The following is a 13,848-nucleotide window of genomic DNA, read 5'->3' as shown; positions in this document are numbered from 1 at the left end:
TTAGTCACACAACCAATAGAGGTGAAATCTGTGAACAGAGTCAAGAAAGATTTGCAGAGATGAGAGCTGTGGATAAGCTGGGGGTGCAGAGGTGAGAGTTGTGGATAAGGTGGGGATGAAGAGGTGAGAGCTGTGGATAAGGTGGGGGTGCAGATATGAGAGTTGTGGATAAGGTGGGGGTGCAGAGGTGAGAGCTGTGGATAAGGTGGGGGTGCAGAGGTGAGAGCTGTGGATAAGGTGGGGGTGCAGAGGTGAGAGCTGTGGATAAGGTGGGGGTGCAGAGGTGAGAGCTGTGGATAAGGTGGGGGTGCAGAGGTGAGAGCTGTGGATAAGGTGCGGGTGAAGAGGTGAGAGTTGTGGATAAGGTGGGGGTGAAGAGGTGAGAGCTGTGGATAATGTGGGGGTGCAGAGGTGAGAGTTGTGGATAAGGTGTGGGTGCAGAGGTGAGAGTTGTGGATAAGGTGGGGGTGCAGAGGTGAGAGCTGTGGATAAGGTGGGGGTGCAGAGGTGAGAGCTGTGGATAAGGTGCGGGTGAAGAGGTGAGAGCTGTGGATAAGGTGGGGGTGCAGAGGTGAGAGCTGTGGATAAGGTGCGGGTGAAGAGGTGAGAGCTGTGGATAAGGTGGGGGTGAAAAGGTGAGAGCTGTGGATAATGTGGGGGTGCAGAGGTGAGAGTTGTGGATAAGGTGTGGGTGCAGAGGTGAGAGTTGTGGATAAGGTGTGGGTGCAGAGGTGAGATTTTTGGATAAGGTGGGGGTGCAGAGGTGAGAGCTGTGGATAAGGTGGGGTGAAGAGGTGAGAGTTGTGGATAAGGTGGGGGTGCAGAGGTGAGAGCTGTGGATGGAGGGGGTGTTCAAAGGAAAGATCTGTGGATGGAGGTGGGTGGGATGTGTGAGATGAGAGCTGTGGTGAGCTGCAGGGAGCAGGTTTTCGGGGGGGGGGGGGTTTACTGGGGGACATCAAAAGTTAGAGAGTTCAATAGTTATGAGTATGCTATGTATAGTATGGCATACAGGGTGTAGTGGTCAGGAATTTGTTACATACCTTGTGCGTTACAAATTTGGGAATACTACTCTGTATGCTGTGCTTTATGTAACATACCTCTTACTATTGCACAGTATGCTACATATCAATGGCCACTGAACTTTTCCCCTAAATGCTGCACACAGTACGATGGGATGCATATTTCTGAGCCCTGCAATCTGTATGCTAGGACATAAGATACATACTCCTGACCACTGCACTGTGTATGGAGGCCTATATGTTACATACTGTATGTAGTACACCCAGTCCATGCTGAACCAGTCAAGTCTCGATCAGTATACACTAAGCTTTAGAGTTTTGTACCAAACCATTTAACACTAACAGGGCTGCTTACAATGGTCAGCTTTAGATAACTTATGTAAAACCTTGGTCCCAAATGGAGAAAAATACTGTTGCACTAACTTCTTCAAAAGTGTTAGCTGGAATTCAGCTTTAGGCCTCATGCACACCGGACGTTTTTACAGAGGCTGTTTTTGGCATCAGACGTTTTTTTTTCTGCAGCCAGTAAACTCCCCAGCATGCTATTCTGTGTGTCCATGCACACATAGGCTGTTATCAGCAGTTTTTGGCAGGGGCGTTTTCTGGCTGGAAAAACCCCCCAGAATTAGTGGGTTTTGAGAGGAGTTTTTCAGCTGTAAAAACGCTCTAACTCTGATAAAACCTTAAAAATAATAATAAAAAAAAACGCGGCTATTCGGTTTTTAGCAATGTTTTTGAGCCATAAGTTTTTGTGGGAGTATAGATTTGCTAAAAAAAATCTGAAAAACTCCTTCTACAGCTTCAGCTTTCTACTGCCGTTTTGATAACATCCAGTGTGCATGAGGCCTTAATCTGTTCGGTCCATCTAGATCTGCTAGTGCATCTAACACTATCCTCTCTCCAGACAATGCAGCTGTCCTAAGGTGTCTCTGTTGCTCCTTCATCCAGAGTGGAGACACACTAAGACAGCGGGTGTGTTACTGGCCAAATCACTAGGTGAAAATAAAGTAAAAGACTGAAAGAAAGAAAACGAATGCAATCACCACATGTAAGGGTTAGATTTAAAGGGGTAGACAAGCTCATAGAGGTAATAGATAGATAGAGAAGCACCACGTCCCTAACTGGATGTCAAAGGAGAAAGATGATTTTGGGCGTATGGTGGGACTTTAAATATAGGGGTGCTTGGTATATATATATAGTCCAAGGTAAGAAAGAAAATATGTAAGAAAAAAATTTTTTTATTTATTGAACACACTTGAAAAGACATAAAATTGCATACTGTACCAACAGGATACAAAAGACAATATTTGAAATATTGCAGATTAAAAACATTTGCAGTAGACAGATGTATGTGGCATATATAACAGATTTACAAATGATTTACAATTCCTACATTGGGGTAGATGGCATATACCGAAGACTCATCCAAAAGGAGGTGTCTATGCAGGATAGCGATGGAACCCACAGTGTCAACCCAACATGTTTCTCTGCCTTAAAGCCGCTTCCTCAGGGGTAATTTTTATGGGGTATCACTTTGTAAATAAAACACTAAAGGTAAGGAGAAAAACAAATAATGAATGTCTATATTAGGAAAACATCACATATGACACATTATATAAGACTTTTCACAAATCCATATGTACTGTGCAATATGCTAAACTTGTAATAGTGCAAAATACATTAGAATGTCTAAAAATTCGCACCTGTCTGGTAAACCCACAAGCCAACAATGGTAGAGGTCCTGGACCACAAGGTAGGGGGAAGGTCCCCCCGGGGACGAACACGGGAGCTCAGACCAGAAAACCACAAGATAGTACTGCAATAAGAGGGATATCTCTATCTGAAGATTGGAAAAAACAAATACACCATATATAAATGTCAACATAGATGTATGCATGAAAGGTGCATCCACCCTTTGATGGTGGTGCATCCAAGATGCAATCAAAAAGATTATATATGTAAAAGCCTAGCCTACCCCAATGTAGGAATTGTAAATCATTTGTAAATCTGTTATATATGCCAAATACATCTGTCTACTGCAAATATTTTTAATCTGCAATATTTCAAATATTGTCTTTTGTATCCTGTTGGTACAGTATGCAATTTTATGTCTTTTCAAGTGTGTTCAATAAATAAAAAAAATTTTTTCTTACATATTTTCTTTCTTACCTTGGACTATATATATATATACCAAGCACCCCTATATTTAAAGTCCCACCATACGCCCAAAATCATCTTTCTCCTTTGACATGTAAGGGTTAGTAAAGATTGATATATTAGAATTTTTTTTATGGATTTAATACTGCTTTAAAAAAATGTGACTACACTAGGAATAATCAATTTCCTAGCACAGCCACGCCGCCTCCTGCCACATCTTAGCCCTCTCCTTTTCTGAGAGTGTCTAATTACTATCTGTGCTGGCCCAGCTCCTCCACCCTCCCTTTACCTCCCTACATAACTTTTTATGTAGCTACCGGGGAAAGAGTGAAGGGGAAAAGTATACAGTGTCACATCCAAGATAGATTTGCCCAGCAGCAGTCTTGGGGCTTTTGGATGGCTACACAGGCAAACTACATGCATGCATTATGTTATATTCACCTATGATTTTATGGGAAATGTTTTGTTGAAACAAATGGTGTGGCAACAGGGTTTATTTTACATTGTAGTAAAAGTAATAAATAGAATTTGAGATACTGACAGAGTCAAGGATTTGCTAGTTGGAAAAACAAAGAGACTTTAAATAAGGGGAAAATGACTTTCCTTCAAACCCTGATTAGTGAACAAAGGCCAAATGGCAATGAAAGACAAGGACAGGGGTCACATAGTTGGACTAGAGAACACTACAAAGCAGAACAGAGAAGAAGATGGCACTGCTTAAAAGAGAAGTATGGACATTTTTTATTTTTGAATCATACTTACCTAGGTAAGCATCTGTACCCCAACCAACTCAAAGGCTGAGAATGGAGCAATCAAACACCACTGATCGCTCGGTTCTCAGAGCTCCATGAGCAGAGAGCTGTTGACTGCAAGTCATCGGCTCTCTGCTCTGTTCCTTCCCACCTGCAGTTACTGGAGCGCTGTGCTGTGGAGGGTGCGGGAGCATACTAGCTCATCATTAAATACTTACCTTAGAACGAACCCCCTGCAGTGCTGCCAGTTCAGCGGTGACACGGGCCGACATGTTTAGCCATCCTACTTCCTGGTTCACGTCCTCCGGCCATCCCATTGGCCGAAGGCATGCGCGCCGGAGACGGCGTTTACGGCACAGGGCTCTGAAGGAACGGCACGGGTGGCCATTCCTTCAGAGCTCATGCGCCGATGATGTTATCGGCTGCATTATAAGTAAATATCTCCTAAACAGTGCAAGTTTAGGAGATATTTACAGTACCTATAGGTTAGCTTTATTAAAGGCTTACCTATAGGTACAAGTTATAGGAGAGGATTTACAACCTCTTTAAGAAACAGTCTTAAAAGCAATAATAATCAGAACATCTGGAGGATATACACATTTGCTGTATACAAAGATTCCTTCACATTTTAAAAAGAGGAACATCATGGGACCTTCGTATTCTACACGTTTTACAGGTCAACACCTGCTTCTTCAGGAAAAAAATATACACATTTTTATTCAAATCCTACAGACATAATGGCATGTGCAAGATTGGAAGCAAGCCTCAAGAGGTACTCATCCACATCAAGAAGGAGCCTGGTTTCAAAAATAATATTTCTTAAGAGTAGGAGAAACCCCAAACCATCATATGTATCCAGTAAGGCAGGGGTGTCAAACTCAATTTAATCGCAGGCCGCATCAGCATTATGATTGCCCTCAAAAGGGCCGATTGTATCTGTAAGACTAGATGTCAAGAGCATCCCCTAACCTTACATAAGTTGAGTCCCCCAACCTCCCTTACATCACAGTGCACCTCCCTTACCTTGTGCTGCTGCTGGGAAGAAGCTGGAGGCATTGCTGGAAAGCAGAAAGTATAAGGTCTAGAGGAGGACTGGAGCTCTCCTGCAGCTACAGGAGAGGTGTGAGGGCCACATAAAATGGCCTGGAGGGCCGGATTCGGCCCGCGGGCCTTGTGTTTGACACCTGTGCAGTAAGGCATCTAACTGCCAACCCTTATATCCTCTGATAATGCATCTCACATCCTCTAGAGACTTACCAAATAACAGCCATCTTTTTTATATTTTACAGAATACCCAATAGAAAAGCTTTTAATGCACACTGATGTACAGTTGACAAGAAATACATTCATTTATTAATTTCATCTAATGTGATCATTACCTTAACCTTACAATTATACCAAGATGTTGCACAACAATTTTAAGTTTAAAGCAGGCTTATAAAAGAAGTGCCTGGTGTTAAAACCAATGAGTGGTAGCATTGACATGGGTTTACAAAAGGAACAAAGCTCAGAGATTGATCCTGTTTACTGCAAATCTGAAGAGTAGACATGACTTAGGCAGAGGCATAAAGTTGTCAGAATCCCAAGTTTGAAGTGTTGTCACCCTGCTATGTAGCAAAAATGTTTGGTTCTATGTGGACTGACCCAGAGTAGGTGATATGAGATCTGAGTTCGATAGTTATTAGTCCAACATTTTATGGTGCCAATCAGTGCTGGGACAAAGTCATCCAGCGCCCAAGGCAAAGATACCAAACTACACCCCCCTACCCAATTCATGATGTGCAAGCTTTAGGGGATCCTATGTCCAGCAGTCACTCGCTTGTCACAATCACTGCCACTGTCACTACTCCTGTCAGCCCTATAACAGAAAAAAGGCACCACCATTCCTACAGTGAACCATTGTGCCCAGGTCAGCCACCATTTCTGCCAACCCCTTGTCCCGACCCTGGTGCCAACTTACCAATATTTAACTGAAACACCCCATACAAATCATGATATCCCAAAGTGGGACTTTTTTAGGCACACCTTACACAGAAAATTATTATAAAACAAATGTTTGCCCATTAGACCAACTGTCTTGTACTGCTCCCCTCCTATCCCAGTTGATCTATAAGTAAGAGGAGGGTTGGGACTTTGAATGAGGCATGTGTCACATGGATAACAAATTAGTCAATGTTAAAAAAACATATGTTTATTTCCTTGGAACAATAAATAGCAGAACAGTATCGCAGTGGGTACATACATAGGATTGTTAACATGTCAATGACATACAGTACATATAAATATATATCACATTACAGTATATATTTTTCCCACTATTCTCTTTCTTATTTTCCTCACACTATGGTCACACTTCTTTGGCCCAACTTGCTTTTCCACATTGGTTCTATATCCTTTACTCTATTTGGTTATGGGATCCTCTCACGTTTATCAGCATACCATTATTAAACATTCATTGTTATATACAACTTATTTAAATTCACAGAATTGAAGCCCTTACCTACTATCACTTGGATACTTTTCTTTTGGGAGATCATTTAGGTGCTCCCGTTCCCTTCGTGAGTCCCTGTTACCACAGCTCCCGGGTCAGACATTACAAGCAGCCTTTGCCTCCAGCTTCACAGACTCCACACACAGCTGATATGTAAGTATTCAAAGGGATGGGCAACTTTATTCCCCCTACTCATTTTTTTCTCTAAATTTAGACCATATTGGTATTGGTATCTCCATGTCTCTTTGTAGAATATTGATGCATCCGCCCCTGAAGAAGTAGAGCCAAAACGCATAGGGCCTATACAGATGCACCATGTTTTGACAGACGTTTCTGCATGCCCTTTTCTTTTATGTTTTTATGATATCTAGAACAGATTTTAACAGTAAAAAGGTAAGGTCTGAGCATGTAGGCCCTTTACAAAATAATCAGGAGTGGGTGACTGGGGACAAAGAGAAGGCAAATTTATTAAATAATTTCTTCAGCTTTGTACATACAAAGGAGCGTGGGGGCGCTCATGACAATAATGAGGACGGTATTGACACAGCCCCAAATGATCCACAATGGCTCAAAAGTGATATAGTCCAGAAATATTTAGACAGAATTAGGGTGGATAAGCGCCTGGACCAGATGGCATCCACCCACGCATCCTAAAAGAATTGAGCACTGTCATTTCTAAGCCTTTGTTTCTAATTTTTAGGGACTCGTTAAGGACTGGAATAGTACCACTGGATTGGCGTAGGGCCAATGTGGTGCCTATATTTAAGAAGGGATCAAAATCTTTGCCAAGTAACTATAGACCTGTTAGTTTAACTTCTATAGTCGGGAAGATATTGGAGAGTTTAATAAAAGACCACATAGATGAGTTATTGCTTGAAAAAAATATTTTAAGCAACAGACAGCATGGATTCATGAGAGACAGAAGTTGTCAAACAAACCTGATTTCTTTTTATGAGGAGGTAAGTAAAACCTTGGACAGAGGGGTGGCTGTGGACTTTTGCAAAAGCGTTTGACACAGTTCCCCACACGGCTAATGTGTAAGGTAAAGTCTACTGGCTTGGAAAGATCCGTTTGTAATTGGATAGAAAATTGTCTAAAAGATAGAATTCAGAGAGTAGTGGTTAATGATTCTTACTCTGAATGGTCTAAAGTTATCAGTGGTGTACCTCAAGGTTCAGTGTTGGGACCCTTACTTTTTAATATCTTTATAAATGATATAGGGTCTGGGATTAAAAGTAGCATTTCAGTCTTTTGCAGATGACACCAAGCTTTGCAGCGGAATAACTTCCTTACAGGATGTTTCCAACTTACAAGCTGACCTCAATGCAGTGTTTCATTGGGCAACTATGTGGCAAATGAGGTTTAATGTTAATAAATGTTAAGTTATGCACTTGGGGCTAAGAATATGCATGCATCATACATACTAGGTGGAGTAGAACTGGGGGAATCCATAGCGGAGAAGGATCTGGGTGTTCTGGTAGATCATAAGCTTAATAATAGCATGCAATGCCAAGCTGCTGTTTCCAAAGCATGCGAAGTCCTTTCTTGTAGAGAGAGAGATATCATTTTGCCCCTGTACAAATCATTAGTAAGACCTCATCTGGAATATGCAGTTCAGTTTCGGGCACCAGTTCTTAAAAAAGGATATCGGGGAACTGGAGAAAGTGCAGAGAAGGGCAACCAAACTGATAAGAGGCATGGAGGACCTCAGCTATGAGAAAAGATTAGAGGAACTGAATTTATTCTCTCTTGAGAAGAGGAGATTAAGGGGGGATATGATCAACATGTATAAATACATAAGGTGTCAGGATCAGTGTCATTACGTGGGTCACCTGCTGGGTCTCCCAGCAGCTGGACTGTTCTTTTAATTAAGCTGCACCTGAGGAGGACTGCTGAGGGAATATAAGCCCGCCCTTCACTGAGGCTCAGTGCTTCAGTATTTTCTCTGCTAGCCGTGTCCCTGTCTGAGCCTGATCCTGAAACCTGTATCCTGAAACCTGTATTCTGATCCTGAGTCCTGTTCCCTGCATCCTGCTTCCTGTACCTGGCTCCCTGCTTTCCTTGTCTCCTGTCCCTGCCCTGTCCTGCTATTGTTCGCTCCATCCCTTTTGTATATAGGTTGTTAGGTACTATTGGGGTTTTGTACTGTTATCATTTATATTTTGTTTACTTGTTTATGGTCACTGGTGTTGGTATTGGAGTGTGTCATTTTGCTTAATAAACTTATTTACATCTTTATCCATCTGGGTCCTGATTCCTTGGTGCAGCCAACTGATCTGATCACCCTTGCTGAATGCCTGCATGGGGTATCCCTGACATAAGGGGTCCATAGTGAACTTGGTGTTGAGTTGTTCACTTTAAGGTCAGCACAGAGGACAAGGGGGCACTCTTTACGTCTGGAGGAAAACAGATTTCGTCTCCAAATACAGAAAGGTTTCTTCACCGTAAGAGCTGTGAAAATGTGGAATAGACTCCCTCCAGAGGTGGTTCTGGCTAGCTCACTAGATTGCTTTACAAAAAGGCCTGGATTCTTTCCTAGGTGTACATAATATAAATGGGTACTACATTTTTTTTTTAAGGTAAAGTTGATCCAGGGAATATCTGATTGCCTCTCGGGTGATCAGGAAGGAATTTTTTTCCCCTGCTGTAGCAAATTGGATCATGCTTTGCTGGGGTTTATTTTCGCCTTCCTCTGGATCAACAGCAGGTATAGGATTGTGTATATGGGATTGTATGATTGGGTTTTCAATACTGTTTTTCTTTTTTTTTTTGGTTGAACCGGATGGACTTGTGTCTTTTTTCAACCTGACTAACTATGTAACTATGTAACTATATATGTATGTACCCACTGTGATACTGTTCTGCTATTTATTGTTCCAAGGAAATAAGCATACGTTTTTTATTATCCGCAGAAGAAAACTATATCTTCAACCCAGGTATCCCTGCGTGACTCACTTGGACCCCTTGTGGACCCTTGGTCCGCCCCTCTCCCCCTTTCCCCTCCCGCACTCACGGTCCATAGTTTTACCAATTCTTTCTCCCACACTGCATGGGACCCAGTGCAGTGCAGGCGGTGCGGGGTTTGTGGAGTCCCCTGGCATCTCTTTCTGGTGTATCTACAGTCAAATATTTTAATCAAGCGACTGTGCTCACAATAGTGACCGAATGCATGGTATGTGTATCTACTTCTCTGAAATCTCATGTTCAATCTCAACACTGTTGACACTTTGATGCCATAAAAGCATATATAGATGTAATACTACCTATATTTGAATATCTTTTTTCTTACTCCAGATACCCTTCAGTGGAACTACGGTCTAAGACCCCTGAAGAAGAGATAACATATGCTAATTCGAAACACGTTGGGTCTCTGTGGCCCCTTAGGGTTCCCCCATGTCATGCATGGTCACAATATGTACTTGTTCAGTCGCTAACTTTGCTTTTATAATTATTATATATATGGTTATGTATGCCTTTTCTATTATGTTTTATTTCTACATGTACTAATAACATTTCATAATTTTTTTACACATATATGAGTGGTTGCCCGCTATAGTCCCATTTAGGGGGTCTTCTCTTGTACATAATATTGTACATAATATAAATAGGTACTAAAAAATTTTTTAGGTAATGTTGATCCAGGGAATATCCGATTGCCTCGCGGGGGATCAGGAAGCAATTTTATTCCCCTGCTGTAGCAAATTGGATCATGCTTTGCTGGGGTTTATTTTCGCCTTCCTCTGGATCAACAGCAGGTATAGGATTGTGTATATGGGATTGTATGGTTGGGTTTTCAATACTGTTTTTTTTTTTTTTTTGGTTGAACCGGATGGACTTTTTTTCAACCTGACTATGTAACTATGTAACTATATATGTATGTACCCACTGTGATACTGTTCCGCTATTTATTGTTCCAAGGAAATAAGCATAAGTTTTTTTAACATTGACTAGTTTATTAGACATGTGACACATGCCTCATTCAAAGTCCCAACCCTCCTCTTCCTTATATATAGATTTAGGGATGGAGGCGTATGCCGCTATACGTTTTATTCAAAGTCCCAAAGAAACCCTTTTTAGTTTTTTATCCCAGTTGATCAGTAAAGTCTCGTACACACGATCAGATTATCGAACGATCTTGCGCCCGATTTTTGTTGCATGCTAGTCTCATATGGAAAGTGAAGAGGTTACTTTCATAGGAAAATTCCCGTACGACAGAATTCAACTTCAGAAGTGATGTCATGTGTTGAATTGTTTTGTATGTGTTCTTTCGTTTCTGAGCATGCCTAGTCTTGCTCTTACTATTTTTTTCGGACGAAAACTGTACTGATTAAATGAAAATCGGACGTTCTGTTGACGTACAATAAAAATGTTATAGCCTGCACATCCAGATTTTGTCATCCGAAAATTCGTAATCGGCTGTCGAAAGCACCATACTAACAATCCGAAAATGGGCAGATCGTTCATCGGGCGAAATTTTACTTCCGATTTTTGTATCGTGTGTACGGGCCTTTAGCCTAAGAATCACACTAACAAAATCACATGGGGCAGGGATGGCCAAAGAGAGAACTTGTCCACTCTGTGTAAGGAAACCTAGAAGTCTACTGTAAGGCAAACTGTCATCCTTTCTTTGTTTGGTTCTAGTTGTACTGACCCAGTAGGCAGTATATAATTGCACCATGCCCTATTCCACCAAGAAATAAATAAAAAAGACTGGATTCTAGAATCTTTTATTATACATGGGGTGTGTTACAGACATTAAACTTGATTATGTGACTGGTTATGTACCTATCCTGGCAACCCTTCCACCTTACGCCACAACTTAGGTTGGCTATAAAGAAATCCGGCCTTGATTACTTTACATATTTTTTACCAGTAGTATCAGTTCCTCTATATAACATTGTACTCAGCTATGTGGAGAACATTGACCTCTCAAGGTCGCAGAGTTTCATGACCATTGTAGGAGCAGAAAAAGCAGCAGATGACGTCTCTGAAGTCTTGGCTTCATTGGATTGTTCCAGCAGTAAAACCAGCCAGAAAAATAAAGAGAAAAGAAATGTATGTAATTATGTTAGGCTATAATTTTCCCTTCTCTTTTAAAACTAGGACACATATGATCCTCATTGAGCTTATCCCATCCTCCTCAACATTATCTTGAATGGCGATAAATACAAAGCAGGAGGGAGTGAAGGGAACGATTGCCTCTATTCAATGGGGTTCGAGGTCCTGTCACTCACACCTGACAGATACTTTCTAGGATTAAATGAGCTACTGAGCTGGGGTGGAGCACTGTTTCAGGGCAGATGTTAACTTTTCAACTGAAAAACTCATTGTCATCTTGCTTGTGTTAAAAAAAAACATGATTCCAGAAGCTGCATTTATCTAAGGCATAGATGAAAAACAAACAGAAGGTGAATCCTCTCTAACAAAGAAACAGGTCAGCCCAAAATCTTGGAATTAAGAAGATAAAAGTTGTCCCATTCTTAACAAGTTCACTTGTAGCAGGTGACAGTAATCAGCAAATGCCGGTAAGCAATAAAAAATTGCTAAAGTGTGGACAATAATCTCTTTGTTCTGTGCGTTCCACTGATTTTGTAGATGTTACTAATGACACTGAAAGACAGGTACAAGTTGCAAGCTGGTTTATTTAAAAGGTGTTCTAATATATGAAAAAGTGAATCTGTATCAATAAAAAGTTTCCTTACTAAACTTCTCTCTATAAAGCAGGCAACATAATGTGCCTGCAAAGTAAAAATGGCCACCACCCATATTTATTTATTACAGGTCTTTATATAGCACCAACAATTTATGCAGCACTGTACATTCACATCAACCTCTGCCCTTAACCGGTTGCCGACCGCCGCAAGTACATATACTGCGGCGGTCAGCCCCAGCCAGGCAAAGTGACGTTTGGGTACGTCACTTGCCTGTCACTTGCTTGTGAGCCAATAGCGGGCGAGCGTGCGCCCGCGGAGGCGCGCGCCTGCCCCGGCTCTTTCCTTAGGAAGTCCATGTGTGTGACCGGCGGACCCGATGTCCGCCGGTCACTCGGCGATCGTCGATGGAGAGGGAGAAAGGCAGGCGGCTAATGTAAACAAGCCGCCTGTCATTCTCCCCTGTGTAGGAATAGTGATCATATGGTTCTACTATGTAGGACCGTTGATCACTGTTCCTACACCAGTAGCCATGTCCAATCACAGTAAGAAACACGCCCCTAGGGACACACTTAACCCCTCCTTCCCCAATAAAGTTAACCCCTTCCCCGCCAGTGTCATTTTGCAGTAACAGTGCATATATATAGCACTGATTACTTCAGTAATGTCACTGGTAACGCCAAAAGTGTCAAAAATGTCAGTCAAGGGTCCGATCTGTCCGCCGCAATGTCGCAGTACCGCAAAAAAAATCGCAGATCGCCGCCATTACGCGTTAAAATAAAAAACACCAAAAATGACAAAAATCTTTCCCTTAGTTAGTAAACGCAATAATTTTTGCGCAAACCAACCAAAATACGCTTTTTGCAATTTTTTTTACCAAACATATGTAGCATAAAACAAATTGGCCTAAAATGTTAAAAAATTTAGATTTTTACATCTTTTTTTGGGAATTTCATATAAAAAAATGTGAAAATATTGTTATTTTTGCAAAATTTATGCTATTTTTTTGTTTATAGCACAAAAAGTAAAAATTGCATAGGTGATCAAATACCACCAAAAGAAAGCTCTGTTTGTGGGGAAAAAAGGGTGTCAAATTCGTTAAGGTACAGCATCGCACGACCGCGCAATTGTCCGTTAAAGTCACGCAGTGCCGAATCGCAAAAAAAACCCTGGTCGGAATGGGGGTAAAATCTTCCGGGGCTTAAGTGGTTAAGGAGCTTATGATCTAAGTTCGCTTCCTCACGTGCATACATAAACATACTAGGGACAATTATTAGACATAATGTTAAAAGCAGATGTTTTTGTTGCAAGCATTTGCAAATACATGTGAAGCCGCAAGACATCTTCAGAAAGTGGGGCCACAGAGCTCCCATCTTGGGACATAAAAAGCCTGCTGCTTACTATATTATTACTGTATATTACTGTACCTCTCTCCTTTAGTGCCTTGTCCTGCCGTTAGAGTTTTGAGAAAAACGTCAGTAATTGTATAATGCTAGGGATGCTCCCAGGCTTTGAAACTATAGATGAGTCAAATTGACAATGTTCATTTCTCTCGAATTTCTGTGAAAATTGGAAATATTTTGGAAACATTTTCCTACCTAGATGAAAAGTATTGGAGTCATGGTAAAATAAAATGTTTTTTTATAAGGGTACAACAAGTTTTAAATGGCTCTTGAGGGTTAGGGAATGTGCTTTTAACTGTCCCTGACCCGTTCTTGTGCAAAAAAAAAAAAGTATACTTAGATGCTGAGCACTGCATTGTTGGAGGCACAGAG

This window comes from Pelophylax lessonae (genome assembly GCF_965119305.1).
Source record: "Pelophylax lessonae genome assembly, chromosome: 5".
NCBI lineage: Eukaryota > Metazoa > Chordata > Amphibia > Anura > Ranidae > Pelophylax > Pelophylax lessonae.
The sequence above is the reverse complement of the archived record's forward strand: the minus strand, read 5'-3'. Positions refer to the sequence as shown.